The sequence below is a fragment of the Vipera berus genome, assembly GCF_964194415.1.
Source record: "Vipera berus genome assembly, chromosome: 1".
Classification (NCBI taxonomy): Eukaryota; Metazoa; Chordata; class Lepidosauria; order Squamata; family Viperidae; genus Vipera; species Vipera berus.
In genome coordinates, this window is record NC_138202.1 from 193,390,488 (window position 1) to 193,407,036 (window position 16,549).

The window sequence follows — 16,549 nt, forward strand, 5'->3', positions numbered from 1 at the left end:
TCTAGTTGGATATTGATTAATATATTATTTCAACATTAGTTCCCACCTCTTGCAAAATAGGCCCTCCCAAAATTTTTAAGCTACTAAATCTATTTGCAACTTATTGGCCTGTCTTCTATATGTTATATGAATGACAAAGCAGTTATTAGTAAGAACAATGATAGTGAAACAGTTTCAAAACTCTCTGTTAACAAGCTGTTATTGTAATCCACTTGTAGAAAATTTACTACAGCATCTAATCTATCCCAAATCATCCCAGAATTATAAATAGATTGTTCTGGGTCAAATATCCATGTATGTTTTTTAATATCATCTCTTGTCAATTGTTGTTTGAATAAATATAGCAGACTCCGTCTCCAGAGTACACTTCCAATCAAAGTGTAAGCAGAAGTAGTTGCCAGTTAACTGTAATAAATCCATTCAGTCTCCCTCCATCTTCCTAGAGGAAAGGAATTTATCTCTCTCCCTTCCAGTCAAAGCCATGATATTAAAGAAATATACAGACTTAAATTTCGGAACAACAGATGAAAACCACTTTGCCTTTTCTCCAGGTTTGAGATTATCACTTTGATCTGGAACTGGGTGAAAGTCCTTTTGTATATCTTTATCCAAAAACAAAGTTTCAGATGCTAACATTTTTTGGACAATCATAGTTTGTTCAAGCTTTTTAAAGAGAAACCCATCTAGAAGCTGCTTATTTCCACACCTTCTTTTCTTCGGTTTCAGACATTGTTCAGCCATTCACCTCCTCTCAAGATGGCTGCTGCATGGTAAGAGTTTCTTTTTTCTCTTTACTGACTATCTGCTAATTTCACTGCTATAGCCGGTTCTTTGGCAGTGTTTTTTCCTGGTCTCAAATAGGGGCACTTAGGAGTGATCCAAGACTAACATTTGGAGGATCGTGGACCCAGTAAGGAAGGGGGTCTTGAAGATTCCAATTCTCTCTGGAAATGATCAAAAAGTCACTTGGTGTATACAATTTCCTGTCTAGTAGTTTCATTTTCTAAGCATGCCTGAGTATTAACTTTCCCTTTTTGATTTTATGGTTTTGCTTTAAGAATTGATTAGCAGTTGAAGGCTGATTTATTTCAACCCCTTGCTGGACTTTAAATGCTTTTTCCCTTTTTCCTTCTTGATGTACAGTATGCTGTTCTGGATAATCTCTGTCCCTTCTGTATGGAAAGCCAAGCGGTGAAGAAGAGCTGTCAGACTCTCACCACTGGATTCTGGTATTTTTTGAATTTGTAAAATACTTGGAGTTTATTCCTACTGAATTTTTTTATAACCTTGGATTGAGATATAGAGGAAAACATACTTTTTGTTGTTTGTTCCCTGACTAAATTTCACAAATTAAAATGGCTGAACAATGGAGAACAGCTTGTTTCAATGTAATCATTTCACTTACACCAAACATTTACTGATCTTTCTCCAAGAGAACTGTTAAAGCAGTGGACATGAGCACTTGATTAACAAGGTCTGAAATTTAGCTAAAAGTGGTGAGGATTTATGCTGGTTAAAAAAAACTTTAATTGTGGAGATGAGTGGAATTAATTCCCCATTTGATTTTCAGGTAGGGCAAGCTACCTAAATCCTGAAAGGTTCCCTGGAGATTGATGGCAAATTCCAGGAATCACCCCTTACATCCCTACACAGCTGGAGTTTTTGGAAAGATCACTGAAGCTGTGTTTGTGTTCCCTTGTTGAGCGAACAGCTGAGAAGAAAAGTAATCATCTTGTCCTTCAGCTGGGACGTAACCCCATAAAGGACTCTAGGGCCAACACTCTAATTTCTAAGCATTTCTCTTTTGTCTGACAGGCTTTCTTTTGGCACAGAGTTAATTTTTCTTCTTGCAATAAATCAGTAGTTTGGAAACTATTTTTGTTATGACTTTAGTAAGGGAGATAGAATGGTAATAATTAGAAAAGAAATGTGAATGTTCAGGGACTATTTAATTGGGGATTGAAGTTGTGTGGATTGATAAATTTGAATTTTTTTTGGATGGTTGGAGAATCTACATTTGAAATTCTGAGCTTAACTTCCTTTCTTTTATTTATTCCCTGTGAAAGTTATTTTTTTATTTTTCAATATGCAGAGTGGCTAAGGAAGGTAAATGTAATTTGCTGCTTTTTGCATTTCTTTTTGAAATTTACATAGGTTGTGTTACTAGGAAACAAAATTAGAATGTGCAGAATGCCTTATACAAGGCTTACAATGCACAAAGGAAAGTGTACTGGGACCTTTAAGAAGCAAACAGTAAAAGGCAAACTAACTTGAGTTGTATCATAACAATATTTTTACTCAGACAATATAACACACACACACAAAAAACACAATTACATATAGTCCAGTTTTCAATCCAAGGTCAGTAACGAAGAATCACCGTTGAATAACAGTTCAGGAGTAAACAAAGTCAAAGTCAAAAATCCTTACCAGTTAAAAGTCAAATATCAATACACACAGTAACAAGTCAGTCAGAGAAAAAACACTAGAGAGAGAGAGAAAGTCTAACATCTGAAATTCATTTATGCTGAATAGAATTAGTCACACCCTTAGGCCATTTTTCTTCTTAAAGGTACACAACCATACTATATGTATTTCACCCAAACCAGGTTAGGACTTTAATTCCTAATAGGTTGTCATTATTGAGCTGCTGTAATTTAGCTTTTGGTCAAGAGAGGGAGCTCTTGTCTTATTTTTTATTGGCAAATAAAGCTTTGTCTCTTTTAAAAATATTTTTTTAAAAAAGGTTTTCTTGTTTCTTATTGCTTTTATAATAGTCCCAAGGAGAGACCAAAGATACCCATATAGGAAATTTTATATTAAAACAGTTTTTGAAGAATTCATAATTTGTTGTAAAAGTTATTGAATCTAGGATGCTAGATTTGAAATTTTAGGCAAAAAAAGAAAAAAGAAATTGGATTCCAAGTTGGACAAGATTATTGGATATATAAACCAAACTAATGACAGAATGGACTTTTTGGAAACCAAAATTGAAATGAGAAGTGTAGAATTAGAAAGAGAGTTGAGAAATATGGCCCTTTTGGAGCTCAGAGAAAAAAAATTCTGTTTAAGACTTAAAAGAGTCTTAAGAGAAAGAAAAGGAAAAAATTCATGATTTGTGAAATTTGGAAGTGATATGCTTGCAAGAGACTGATACACAAAAGAGAAATATAAAATTTTGAATTAACAAATCTTTAGGGGAAGAGTTTACATCAGCAAATTCTAAAAAGACTAATGTAGTTCTTTTATATATTAAATCACAATTGAAGCCATGTCCTTTGTTGAAAGATGATCAAGATAGATTAGTAGCTGCGGAAGTGAAAATCTAAGAAGTTAAATCTATAGTAGTTGGACTTTATGTGCTGTATGATGAAAAAAACAAAAACAAAATTATAGTGGAAGCAAAAAAGTTTTTGTCAGGTAAACGAGTGCTTAATGTGTCACTTTTTTCTGTGCTGGAAACAGTTCCACTGGTTAATTGTTCTCACTGTCAGGAAATTTCTCCTGACAGGTTGGTTCTCTCCTTGATTAGTTTCCATCCATTGCTTCTTGTCAGGTGCTTTGGAAAATGTCACTGTGTAAGAAATTTTATGAACTGGAATAGCCATAGCAACAAACCAGCCAATAAGAGCTGTTTTTGATCAAGACACAGTATTGGCTGTGTGAGGCATGTGATCCAGCCTAGGTCTGGGTGTGTCTTAGTCTTTTCTGGTTTTTTTCTTCTTCTGATCTTGAAGTTAAGAGTTGTTGATGTTCCCCAGAGCTGAATGTATCATGTTTATATATATTTTATAGATAACGTTTTTCTAAACTATGCCTCCTGCTCATTTTGAATGTGTGCTTATTTTGGGGGCTTATTTTTGCACTGGAAAGCTGTAAAACTCTAACAGGTTATGGGCCCAGATCCCAACTATTCTTTGCACACAGTTCAGACTGAAGAAAAAGATTGATGCTCAACACAGAGCTGTAATTAAGCTGAAGGAGTGCCTGAATTAAGAAAGAAAAAGGCTGCTCAGCTGAAGGCTTGCAGGATGGCTGATTTAAAGGAGAGCTCTCTGCCTTGATTGGGACAAAATAATTATCTTATTTGGGCTGCAAAAATGGAATGGCTAAGGAGATCTGGGATATTGTGATTAATCCACCCCAGGGGGCAATTAGCAGCTGCAGATCATGCAGCACTGGCGTACATCATCTTAAGTGTGGAACATCAACAATTCTTAAATGTTGTTGTTGTTGTTAGCTGCAAAGTCGTGTCCGACCCATCACGACCCTGTGGACAAATGTAGCTGACTTAAAAACTGCAAAAGAAGTTTGGTTGAAATTGAGAAGTGTCCATGTGAGTGCTTCAGCATGCAATATAGTGCAATTATTGAGGCAATTGTACAGAGTCCGGCTGCTGCCACATGAGACCATAGAAGAATATTTGTTCCACATGCAGAAACTGTTTGTTGAATTAGAACAGTGGGGAATGCAGATTCCTGAATCTCAGAAGGTGCTGTTGGTACTAAATAGTCTTGATGAAACATGGCCATTGTTTCAGCTGTTTTTGAATACAAACCAGAACAGGAAAGTATGCCCAACAAGGAGAAATTCCTGAGGTGGGGGTCCAAGGAGAAGAGAGAGCAAAGCAGTAGACTGACTGACTGCAGAGATTGGATTACATTTCAGCAGAGAATTCCCAAGAGGAACGAACAGGAGAAAAAGAAATGCTTCAGCTGTGGGGCTGAAACTAATTTAAAGAAAAACTGTTTACAAGGAAGAACAGCAAATAGACAAGCTGCAGTTGCAAAAGTTAGCTATTGTAACAGCAGAAAGAAATGGTTAATACAGAGTGGGGCTAGTCAAACAACTGTTAATAAATCTAAGTTGTTTTCCAGGTTGGATTCAACGGGAGGAGATTCAGTGGCCTTAGAAAATGGCCAGAAGGCAAAAGTCATGGGGAAAGGCAGTGTGCTGATTCCATGACTGGAGGAAAAGTTTAATAATGTATTATGTGTATCTGAAATGGAGCATAATTTACTAAGTGTTCCCAGTCTTGACAAACAACGGTTTGAGACCACATTTGTGGATGGGAAATGTCTCATAAAAAGAAATGGGAGTGTATGTGCACAGGGCATAAAACCAAATAATCTTTATGTGTTGCAGGCACAAAAGATTCAATGTGGCCAAACATTTGGTAATGTGGCACAGCATGATTCATGCATTCATCTCTTGCACAAAAGCTTGGCCATGCCAGCTTCAGAGTGATGCAAAGGATGCCAGAGTTTGCAGAGGGATTAACCTTAAAAGGGTGTAAGACATACTTAGACTGTGCGGTATGTAAATCATCGAAATCTAAGGTATTCCCAGAGAGCAAGAAGAGCACAAGGCAAACAACAAGGGTTCTAAAGCTGGTAAATGCAGATTTAGTAGGATCAATGCAAGCCAGCTTGGGAGGAGCCAGGCATGCGCTAGTCACTGTAGATGATTTCAACAGATTTGGTTTCTGTTATTTGCTTAAGAGAAAACAGAAGTGCTGCAGAAGTTCAAGCAATGGGTAAGCTTCGCAGAAAGAAGATATAGGAACAGGTATGGCAGCTGCAAATTTATGGGAGTTCAGAATTCATGTCAACAAATTTTCAACAGTGGTTGGGACAGCTAGGAATACGACATAGACGCACAAAGTACACAGAAACTAAGAATGGCATGCTGAAACACGGAATGGAGTCTTGCAGACCATGAAAGACTCACTGCTGGAGGATTCTGGTCTGAGCATGTCATATTGGGGCGAAGCCATGTTGACTGCTAATTAGGCTGTGGAGTTCCTCTATAAATGATACTCAATATGCTGTGCTATATGGGAGAAAGCCATCTCTAGCACATTTAAGGGTGTTTGGAAGCAATGCATGGGTGCATATTCCAAAGGCAATCAAGGAGAAAAGGGCAACCAAAGGCTAGAAAGCTCAGATTTATGGGCTATGAGCCTGGCTCAAAGAGCTATCGCTTTAGTGATGGGAGCAGAAGTATAATAATTTCCACATCTGCTAGCTTTGCAGAGCAGAATTTGGGCAGAATTGATGCCAATTCTGGGGATGATACACATAGTGATGGTAACTCACTTAGTGATGGTGTCAGTGTTCAGGGAGGAGAAGCTGAAAAAGAGCAAGAAAAGGAGTCAGAAGAAGATGGTGACTCTAATGTGAAGCAGGAAAGGGTCAAGAGCAGTCAATGCCACGCAGGTCAGAGAAATGGAACAAGGGCATTCTACCTGACAGGTATTCTGCTGGGAAAGTAAAGGTGTGTAAGGTGTGGTATGAGCCAAGAAACTATCAGGAAGTATTGGCACTACCCAAAGTGGAGCAAGTGAAGTGGAAAGAGGCCACGGACAAATAAATGAAATCCATGGATGAACATAAAGTGTTCACCTCTATGACTTTGCCACAAGGTTACAAAGCTGTAGGATGTAAATGGATATACAAAAAGGAAGTGTTATCCAACAATGAAGTCCAATATAAGGCAAGATTGGTGGCACAGGGGTTTTTGCAGAAGAAAAACACGCACTATGATGAAGTATTTGCACCAAAGGTAAAACATGAAACTATAAGGTTGGCACTAACATTGGCAATGGCACGTAGGCATAAAATTTGGCACTTTGATGTAACCACAGCATTCCTCAATGCAGAGCTGGAGGAAGAAATTTACATGGTTCAAGCACCAGGGTATGAAAGTAAAAAGGCTGGCACTGTGTATAAACTGAACAAGGCCATTTATGGGCTGAAGCAGTCAGCCAGAAACTGAAACATCTGTTTAGATGTGGCATTGAAGGGTCTTTGGTTCAAGAATTGTAAAGCTGATGGTTGCATATACTGCAAGGTTCCATGGTGGGAATTGCCAGTTATTAGCATTTGTGGATGATCTTTGCTTCATTGCAAAGGATCTGACACAGATGAAAGAATTTGCTAATCAATTGGAGAAAAAGTTTGAGTTGAAAAGTCTGGGTGAAATACAAAACTATCTTGGTGTAGAGATACAAAACACTGAGAAAGGTGGCTTTGTTCTCAGTCAAAGAAGGAAATATTGAACAGCTGTTAGAGAGATACAACATGAAGGATTTTAATTCTGCTCTAACACATATGAGCATAGATTTTCACAACTTTTGGGCGACGACAAAAGTGAAGCCTGTGATCAGGAGATATCAGTCAGCAATAGGAAGCCTGTTATATTTGTCACAGTGGTCCAGATCAGACATAGCTTGTGCAAGTAAGCATCTTAAGTCACTTTACTGCCACACCAATGCAGTTGCATTGGATGGGTGTGAAAAGAATTCTCAGGTATTTGAAGGGAACTGTGAATTTGGATCTTCAAATACAAGTCTCTGAAGAATTAAAGTTAAAATGTTATGTTGACAGTGATTATGCCAATGATGTGCAAACCAGAAAGTCCAATTCTGGGTTTGTGGTATTATTTGGAGGGACTTTGATTGGATGGAAATCCAGAAAAAAACAACTGTAGCTATTTCTACTGCAGAGACAGAATTTATTGCTCTGTCTGAACTTTGTTCAGAGGTAACTGGTATGTACAGCTGTTAAAGGATTTAAGTATAGAAGTTAAAGAAACTGTAGCAGTATTTGAAGATAATGCTGCTTGCATTAAAATGGCAACAGGTGACAGAATGTAAAGTAGAAGCAAGCATGTGGACATTAAGTATTGTAGTGTCAGAGAAGCCATTAAAAGTAAACTTATTTGCTTACTTTATTGTTCTTCAAATGACAATCTGGCAGATGTAATGACCAAGCCATTGGGTGGAGTACACCATAGGAAGTGTTATGTACTGGGCTTTTGGAATAGCACCACGTGCGTTGCTGGAGAACCTGACGAAGGTTAATTTACTCTTTGTTCCTAGTTTATAGCTAGAGTACGATAAATCACTTGTTTATTCATATAAAATGCTTGCATAGCTTGCCATAAGTGTGAATCAAAGTCTGTCTCTCTTTCACATGCATTTCAAATTTGCAGACAGTTCTCCAGCAACCCAGACAGGACGTCTCCAGTCCTGCAATTGGTCAACTTTGGGTGGCAAACATGGGTTCAATCCGATTGGTTGCTACCAGAGGGTCTGGCTATATATTGTGGCAGGGTGACTCCAAATCCTCAGTACAGTTTCAGCTTTAATAAAGAATGAGTTTCTCTGTACTCAGCTGCGTGTCCTCATTCTTGCTCATCAGAGCCCACGACATAATAGTGGCGATGAGGATGGGATCCTGCTTCACTGCCTAAGGACTGAAGTCACGAGGGGATGGCATTACTCGCTGGAGGGAAGAGGCATCTTCCCTCCCCTCCCTAGCCGGTTAGTAAGCTACACTAGTGGCCGCGTGCTCAGAGGACGCATTCCCTGAGCCTAAGAAGCAGGATCCAACAATGCAGGAATCGAAGAAAGATGCTGAACATCGGCAAACTCAGTTCGACATTAAACATCCAGAAGATTGGCCATCTTACCTCTCACAACTGGAGAACTATCTGCGAGCAAACCAGATTGCAGAGGAAGGCCTAAAAGCTGCAATGTTGCTGTGCATGAGTGGGCCAGCGACGTTCGATCTAGCAGAAAATCTCTTTGTGCCAATGCCCATTGAAGCAGTATTGTTTGCTGACCTTAAGAAGAAGCTGATCGGGCATTTCCAGCCAAAAATGTCGGAAATGGCATGACATTTTAAATTCGACTTCCCGGTGAGACAGCATCAGAGTTTATCACGGGCCTAAGGCAGGCCACATGCCTCTGCAAGTTTTCGAATTTAGAGGACCGTCTGAGAGACCAACTCGTCTGTGGCCTGAGAGACAGAACCCTGCAGCAGAGATTGCTTGCCAGACCAAATCTCACATTCACTGAAGCACAAGACGAGGTCATGGCTGACGAAGCAGCCGGAGGGGCAGTACAAACTGTGCAGCCCACTAAATCTCCAAAGATAGAAGATTCTGTCCACGAGGTCGCCAAATGCGGCAGAGAATCATCAGAAGATGAAGAACCCGAAATAAACAAGCTCCAGAGACAGCCAAGCATGCAAAACTGTGGCAACCAGCAAAGAGAGAACAATTACAAGGCAGTTCTCTTACCTAGATGTAAGGGGTGCAGAGGCAACCACTCCCATGCAAATTGCAGATTCCGTTCGGCCACGTATAGAGCTTGCGGAAGGACCAGCCACATCGTGGTGGAGTGCAGAGCTCACCAGAGAGACAGACCACCCAAGCACCAGTCGAAGGAACCGACTAGGAAAGGTACTGGGGCCCTGGGTCCAGTTAGTGTGGGGTTCTTCAGGAGCCGGAGAAGCGTTTGTCGCACTGGGACTCGTCGTCCCCTTAAGTCTAAACTTAAGCTCTCGGTAGAGCTACAAGGAATTCCATGCAAAATGGAATTGGACTCCGGCTCGGCGGTCTCAATCATCTCGCATGACACATTTAACTTTGTGTGCAGATGCAGCAGCCAGTGGGCTAAACTAAGACCCTCAGATATTATTTTAACAGATTTTCAGAATGCTCAGGTTAAAGTTAAGGGTGAAGCCACCTTATTGGTGAAATTTAAAGGGTTTTTGGGGCACCTGGATGTCATAGTAGTAGAGGGCCAAAGAACAAGTCTTATAGGACTTGATTGGTTTGAGGCTTTGGGCATTCAAATAACAGGCATTAACCCGACACAGACAGCAGACCTCATGGCTGTTTGTGAGGAATTCGCAGATGTTTTCGAGTCAAAACTGGGAACTTATACTGGGTCACCAATTTCCTTTAAATTAGATCCTAACATTGTACCGATTAGGGTCAAGCCTCGCAGAGTTCCTTTTGTCTTAAAACACAAAATTGATTCTGAAATCGATAAGTTAGTGGAGCAGGGTGTGTTACAGCCTGTTGATGGGGGGGGAGTGGGAAACTCCTATTGTCATCCCACTTAAAGCCCAACGGGGAGGTTCGCATTTGCGCAGACTACAAATGCACATTAAATAAAGCCTTAAATCAACATGCATACCCGGTCCCAATAGTCAGCCATTTTCTAGCCTCTTTGCAAGAGGGAACCATTTTTGCTAAACTTGATTTAGCGCAGGCATATCAGCAACTACCGGTAGACGAAGCCACAGCCGCAGCTCAAACAATAGTAAATCATAGAGGGGCATTCAAAGTCAAATGCTTGCAGTTTGGAGTCAGTGTTGCACCGGGTATTTTGCAAGGGATTATGGAACGCACACTTAAAGGGATACAGGGTGTCTGTCCTTATTTTGATGATGTTCTCATTGCCGGGGAATCCCCAGAAGTATTGGCCAAAAGACTGAGGGCTGTGTTACAAAGGCTTCGCGATGCGGGCCTCAAGTTGAAGAAAAACAAATGTAGTATTGGGGTTTCATCAACGGAATTCTTGGGGTTCCATATCAATGCTAGTGGGATTCACCCCACTGAGTCAAAAGTGAAGGCCATCAAAATGGCTCCTAGGCCAAAATCAAAAGCAGAGTGTCAAGCATTTTGGGGCCTCTTGAATTTTTATCATACATTTCTACCTCATAAGGCTGCAATAGCTGAGCCCCTCCACCAGGTTACTTGATAAGAAAGCCCCTTGGAAATGGACTGACGTACATGAAAAAAGTTTCCAGGATCTTAAGACCCTTCTTTCAGAAAAGTCCACTGTAACTCATTACATTGAGTCTAAACCTGTATGTCTTGCATGTGATGCATCTCCCTACGGGGTGGGAACAGTCTTAAGCCACATAGAGAAGAATGGGAAACAAGTTCCTATTGCATTCTATTCTAGAACCTTATCTGCTGCTGAGCGTAATTATGCACAAATTGATAAAGAAGCCTTAACCATAGTGGCTGGAGTCAAAAAATTTCATGATTATTTATATGGCAGGGATTCACTGTCTACACTGACCACAAACCCCTTTTGGGCCTATTCACAACAGATAAGCAAACTCCCCACATACTATCTCCAAGAATGCTGAGATGGTCTATATTTTTGTCTGCATACAAATTTAAGTTAATTCACAAACCTGGGAAGGAAATGGGCCATGCAGATGGCCTCAGCAGACTACCACTACCACTAATGGATCCTGATCCAGCTCCTGCTGCTAAAATATTGTCCATTCAGGACTTGCATGAGTTTCCCCTCCATGCTGGGGATATTGCTGCTGAGACTGCCACAGATAAAATTCTGAGCGGAGTACTGTCATGGGTATACATGGGCTGGTTGGAAAAAAGTCCAGGCCCTGATTTCCAAAGTTATTTTGTCAGAAGACATGAATTGTCTGCACATAAGGGCTGCATATTATGGGGCAACAGAGTCATTATCCCCACATCATTGAGGGACAGAGACTTACATTTCTTACATGAAGGCCATCCAGGCATTGTACAGATGAAAGCCTTAGCTAGAAGCTACCTTTGGTGGCCTGGCCTGGATAAGGCTGTTGAGGATCATGTCCATGGTTGCTATACCTGCCAGAGGTCTAGGCCTGAAATGCCTCAGGCCCCAGTTCATAGGTGGGAGGAAACACATACTCCCTGGTCCAGGGTTCATATAGACTATGCTGGTCCTTTTCAAGGACAGCTTTTTATGGTAGTAGTGTATAGCCACTCAAAATGGCTGGAAGTAGTTCCAGTCCCTAATATGACTACTGCTAGGACCATCCAGGTGCTGAGAAAACTCTTTGCAACACATGGGTTGCCTGATGTTTTGGTTTCTGATAATGGGGCTCAATTCACTGCTGCTGAGTTTCAGGCTTTTCTCAGAGCTAACCTCATCAGACATGCTACGTCTGCACCATTTCACCCCTCTTCGAATGGATAAGCCGAACGCATGGTGAGGACAACAAAGGAGGCGCTCAAGCGCATCATCACAGGTGACTGGCATCATAGACTGGCAGATTTCTTGCTCTCTCAACACTCTACACCCTGCACAGCTACAGGTAAAAGTCCTGCTGAGCTTCATTGGGGAAGGTGATTAATTACTAAACTGGACAGGTTGCATCCAGACAGAGTGGCATCCAAAGCCTCTAAACCAAAAACCCCGAGGGGGCTACAAATAGGTGATTGGGTTTGAGCCAGGAACTATGGGCCTGGAAACTTGTGGGTTCCTGGTCAGGTGATCAAACAATCTGGACCCCTATCTTATAAAGTGGGGTTGGAGGGAGGGCGACTGGTCAGAAGACACATTGACCAACTTAGGAAAAGGTTTCCAGAATGGTCACTAAGTGAGGACTATGACACAAGTCCCTCCCAAGGTCCTCAAGCTGGTGTCCAAGCCAGCTCACACCAGAACCGCCAGGATTTTCCTTTCTCAGTGGAACTTGATTCAGAGGAGGAACATGGCAACTCAGAAGTGCAACATGGGACCCCTAACCAGGTGAACCAGCCGAATCTCAGCGACCGCTGTGCCTACTCTGCTAAACAGTCAGACTCTGGGGTGGGCCAACCTGGAGAGGCCAGCCAGAGCAATTCAACTCCCCTGGACAATGGAGCACAAGGGGACATGGGTCTACCCAGCCCACCAGGTAAGCTGGTAGACCACAAAGTGACTGGAACTCCAAGGCGTTCATCCAGACAACATAAACCCCCAGCATATTTTACAGACTATGTTGTAAAATAAAGTGATGTGTAATGTTGGACATTGTACCACTACCTACAGAAATTGGGGGTGGCAAGCATGTTCATTGAGACGTTGTTTTATCTCTTTGTAGTTATACTGCATTGACAAGCTATTTTTTCCATTCTTTAATCTCTTTGTAGTCCATTCTACAAGGCACGTATCAGAATCCATTTATATCACGTTCATAAATGTATGTTTAAAACATTATCCCCCCCATGGATTCTGCCATCTCCTGAGGAAGGAGGAGCACATGTGGATTCAGCCTGCCTTAGGTTATTTCAAAGACCAAGGGAACCTTTTGAACTGGGGGGGAAAAAGGGAGGGTTAGAGAAGAAGGCATCTGGCTTGTATCTTCATTTAATTCTGTAGAGGAAGAAGGCAATAACAATAAAGATTCGAAGTTCCTTTTTCCCCACGAAAGGGATGACACGAAGTAAAATGATGGGGGCTGACCAAATGGGGTTGAGGGAAGGGGGGTTGAACCGGAAACCCTTTATAAAGTTTCAATTTGTAAAACAATACGAAGTCCTGTCTTGTATTTCCACAACCAAGCATGTCCTAGTAAAAATTCCTTTTGGACTAGAACTGACTCCAAGAGTTTTTGTTTTCCTAAGACATGGATTGGGGTGGGTCCTGACAGCACGTCTGTAAAGGTCACGTAATGTCATTCTAACTACCTTGGCTTAACAAAGCATTACATTTATTATTGTTTATTATTATTTGAGTATTTTGGTTGTTGGGAGTGATTGGTAAGCCTTGACTATTGTTAAGGGTATTATAGCCTGATCTTAGGAGGGAGGGGTGTTATGTACTGGGCTTTTGGAATAGCACCACGTGCATTGCTGGAGAATTAACTGGCTCTTCGAGCTCTCTGGCCCAGGCTGAGAATTAATCTTAATTTTAACTGGGGTTTTATTTATGCAGGGACAAATATAATTTTTTTTAAAATTTGTTTTTAACTTTTGTATCTTGGTTTTTTTTAATTACCCTGTAAACCGCCCTGAGTCCTTCGGGAAAGGGCGGTATATAAATGTAATAAATAATAAATAATAATAATAATAATAACCCAGACAGGACATCTCCGGTCCTGCAATTGGTCAACTTTGGGTGGCAAACATGGATTCAATCTGATTGGTTGCTACCAGAGGGTCTGGCTATATATTGTGGCAGGGTGACTCCAAATCCTCAGTACAGTTTCAGCTTTAATAAAGAATGAGTTTCTCTGTACTCAGCTGCATGTCTTCATTCCTGCTCATCAGAGCCCACAACATAATAGGAAGAATATTAAATTATTTGGTTTTATGTCTATTCCAGTCATAAAGGGAGGAGTGTCATTGTGTAAGAAATTTTATGAACTGGAATAGCCATAGCAACAAACCAGCCAGTGAGAACTGTTTTTGATTAAGACACAGTATTGGCTGTGTGAGGCATGTGATCTAGCCTAGGTCTGGGGGTGTCTTAGTCTTCTCTGGTTTTTTTTTCTGATCTCCAAGTTAAGAGTTGTTGATGTTCCCCAGAGCTGAATGAAATTGTATGTATCATGTTTATATATATTTTACAGATAAAGTTTTTCTAAACTATGCCTCCTGCTCATTTTGAATGTGTGCTTATTTTTGTTCTGGAAAACAGAAAATAGGTTGACCTAATCTCCAAAATAGGTTTACTAAAATTCTCCAAAATAGGTTCATCAAAATTCTCAATTTCTTCTTTGATTTTATTATTGAAATTTAATCTTGAAGATTAATATGTGAAAGATGGCATGGTAAAATGGACTAAAATTTTGGTTATATTGTCCTTGATCAATAGGGAATTATGTGCACACAAGATTTGTAATTTACATTGAATTATCATTTGAAAGAACATTTTTATGGAATGATGTATTGATGGTATTTAACTCCTGACAATTTATCAAAGATGTACAAGAGAGTATCAAACAAATGTTGAAAATGTAATTAATCTGAAGGTACCTTTTATAATCCTTGGTGGACATGTGGGAAAGCCAAAAAACTTTGGAATCAGATGCCCCAAAGCTTCTTGGATGAGAAGGGAAACATTTTCTAAGAAAACACCATGAAAGCCGCATTGCCTTTTGAAAAAAAAAAAAAAAACAGTTTTGGGACAACCATGATGTAGATGATTGAGAATCTCCATAGACATTTGGAATCAGGTGGGTTCAGAAAATTTTGAAAATGGGTGTATAATTAAAACTGAAGCTTTTGTTTTAGGGATAGCAGATAAACTGTTGGAAAGAAGACATCATTTGTACACATGACTATAGGGGGCAAGGTTGTTATATGTTCAAAAATGTAAAGAGGAAAATATACTCACAATGGAAGAATGGATTTTGAAACTAATGGGTCTAGCCAAAATGAAGAAATTGACTGCTTTTCTTAGAGACAGTAATTTGACTAAATTATTTGCAACTTGGAGTCTGCTGCTTGATTTCTTACAAGATAAAAAGAAGAATCAGCTTTTGACTTTGGGATTTTAGGATTAGATTGAACTGAATTAGAGAAATATTGTAACTTTTTAAATCATAATCATAATAGTAAAGTTGGAAGCGATCTTGGAGGTCATCTAGTCCAACCCCCTGCTCAGGCAGGAAACCCTATACCATTTCAAACAAATGGCTGTCCAGGCTCTTCTTAAAAACTTCCAGTGTTGGAGCATTCACAGCTTCTGGAGGCAGGTTGTTCCATTGGTTAATTGTTCTAACTGTCAGGAAGTTTCTCCTTAATTCTAGGTTGCTTCCCTCCTTGATTAGTTTCCATCTGTTGCTTCTTGTCCTGCCTTCAGGCGCTTTGGGGATTAGCTTGACTCCCTCTTCTTTGTGGCAGCCCCTGAGATATTGGAACACTGCTATCATGTGACCCCTAGTCCTTCTCTTCATTAAATATAAGGTTTTATGTATATATTTGATGATTTAATATCAATTAGATTAAAGTTAAGAGAAGACTAGTTTATTGGCACTTTAGAGTGTGGATTATTGAGATTTTAAGTTATTGGTATTATTTGTTTAAATTTAGAGAGAGATTGTTCAGATTATTTTCTCTGGACCAAAAGAAAGCTGGAGATCATCTATGTTATACCTTTCTTTGTTGCATTTTTTTCCTGTCACATTTAATTTGCATTGTTATTCCCTTTTCCCTTTTGTGTTATTTTGTATTTTAATGTTTGACTTTGAAATTTAATGAAAATTTAATTTAAAAAATAATGGAAAGTGATAGCTAAGAAAAGAAATGCAGATGATGCTTATGATGAGGAAATGTTGCAGTCAAACGTGTAAATTGGTTGACCCCCCACAAGAAGTCTCCCTTTGGTTTTTTTAAACTAATTTTTAACAGATTTTAGTCATCCTTGCCTCCCTTTAAATTCTAAATTTCCTACATGTTTAATTTCCATATGTTGTTTTTCTATTTTAATAATTTTATCATACCTTCCTATGTCCTTCCTAAGGGACATAAGCAGTTGAAAAAGGTAAAACAAACAAACAAATGAAGTAAAATACCCAGGTGCCTCTTGTGAGATAGCCTCACGAGACCGATGGTTCGTTAAGGTGCTTCCAAGTAAAAGGCAGCACGCAGGGATGCAATCAGTCAAAGCTTTATTTAATGATAAAGTAAATAGAAAGAGTTCCCTGGCATGGAGGCATCCATGCCTGGATTGAGCTCATGGATCAGCAAGCAAGCAAGCAGAAGAGAGAACAAAGAGAGCAGACAAGAGCAGCCCCTGAGCAGAGGTTTTTATAGGGGGTCCTTACCAATTAACTCTCTCCAATGGGGCTGCAGGGGCCGGGGACCCCTGACCCACCAGTGGGAGCAAAGATGCCTCTTTGCTCCCATCTGATGACCTTTTTGGGGAACTGCCATGGCTGGCACAAAAACATCTAACACCTCTTGCCAGGAGAGGTGGCTGGAGATGATCTAAATGGGGCTTTGGGCGAAAACAGCCCGT

At 40.2% G+C, this 16,549-nt stretch overlaps 1 protein-coding gene across 1 annotated transcript in view; it reads right to left on the reverse strand.

The window, feature by feature from the left end:
• LOC308676662 (uncharacterized protein) overlaps positions 1-16,549 on the reverse strand; it is a gene marked incomplete at its 3' end in the record, with an annotated part of 269,324 nt that overhangs the window by 97,762 nt on the left and 155,013 nt on the right. The window lies entirely within an intron of this gene.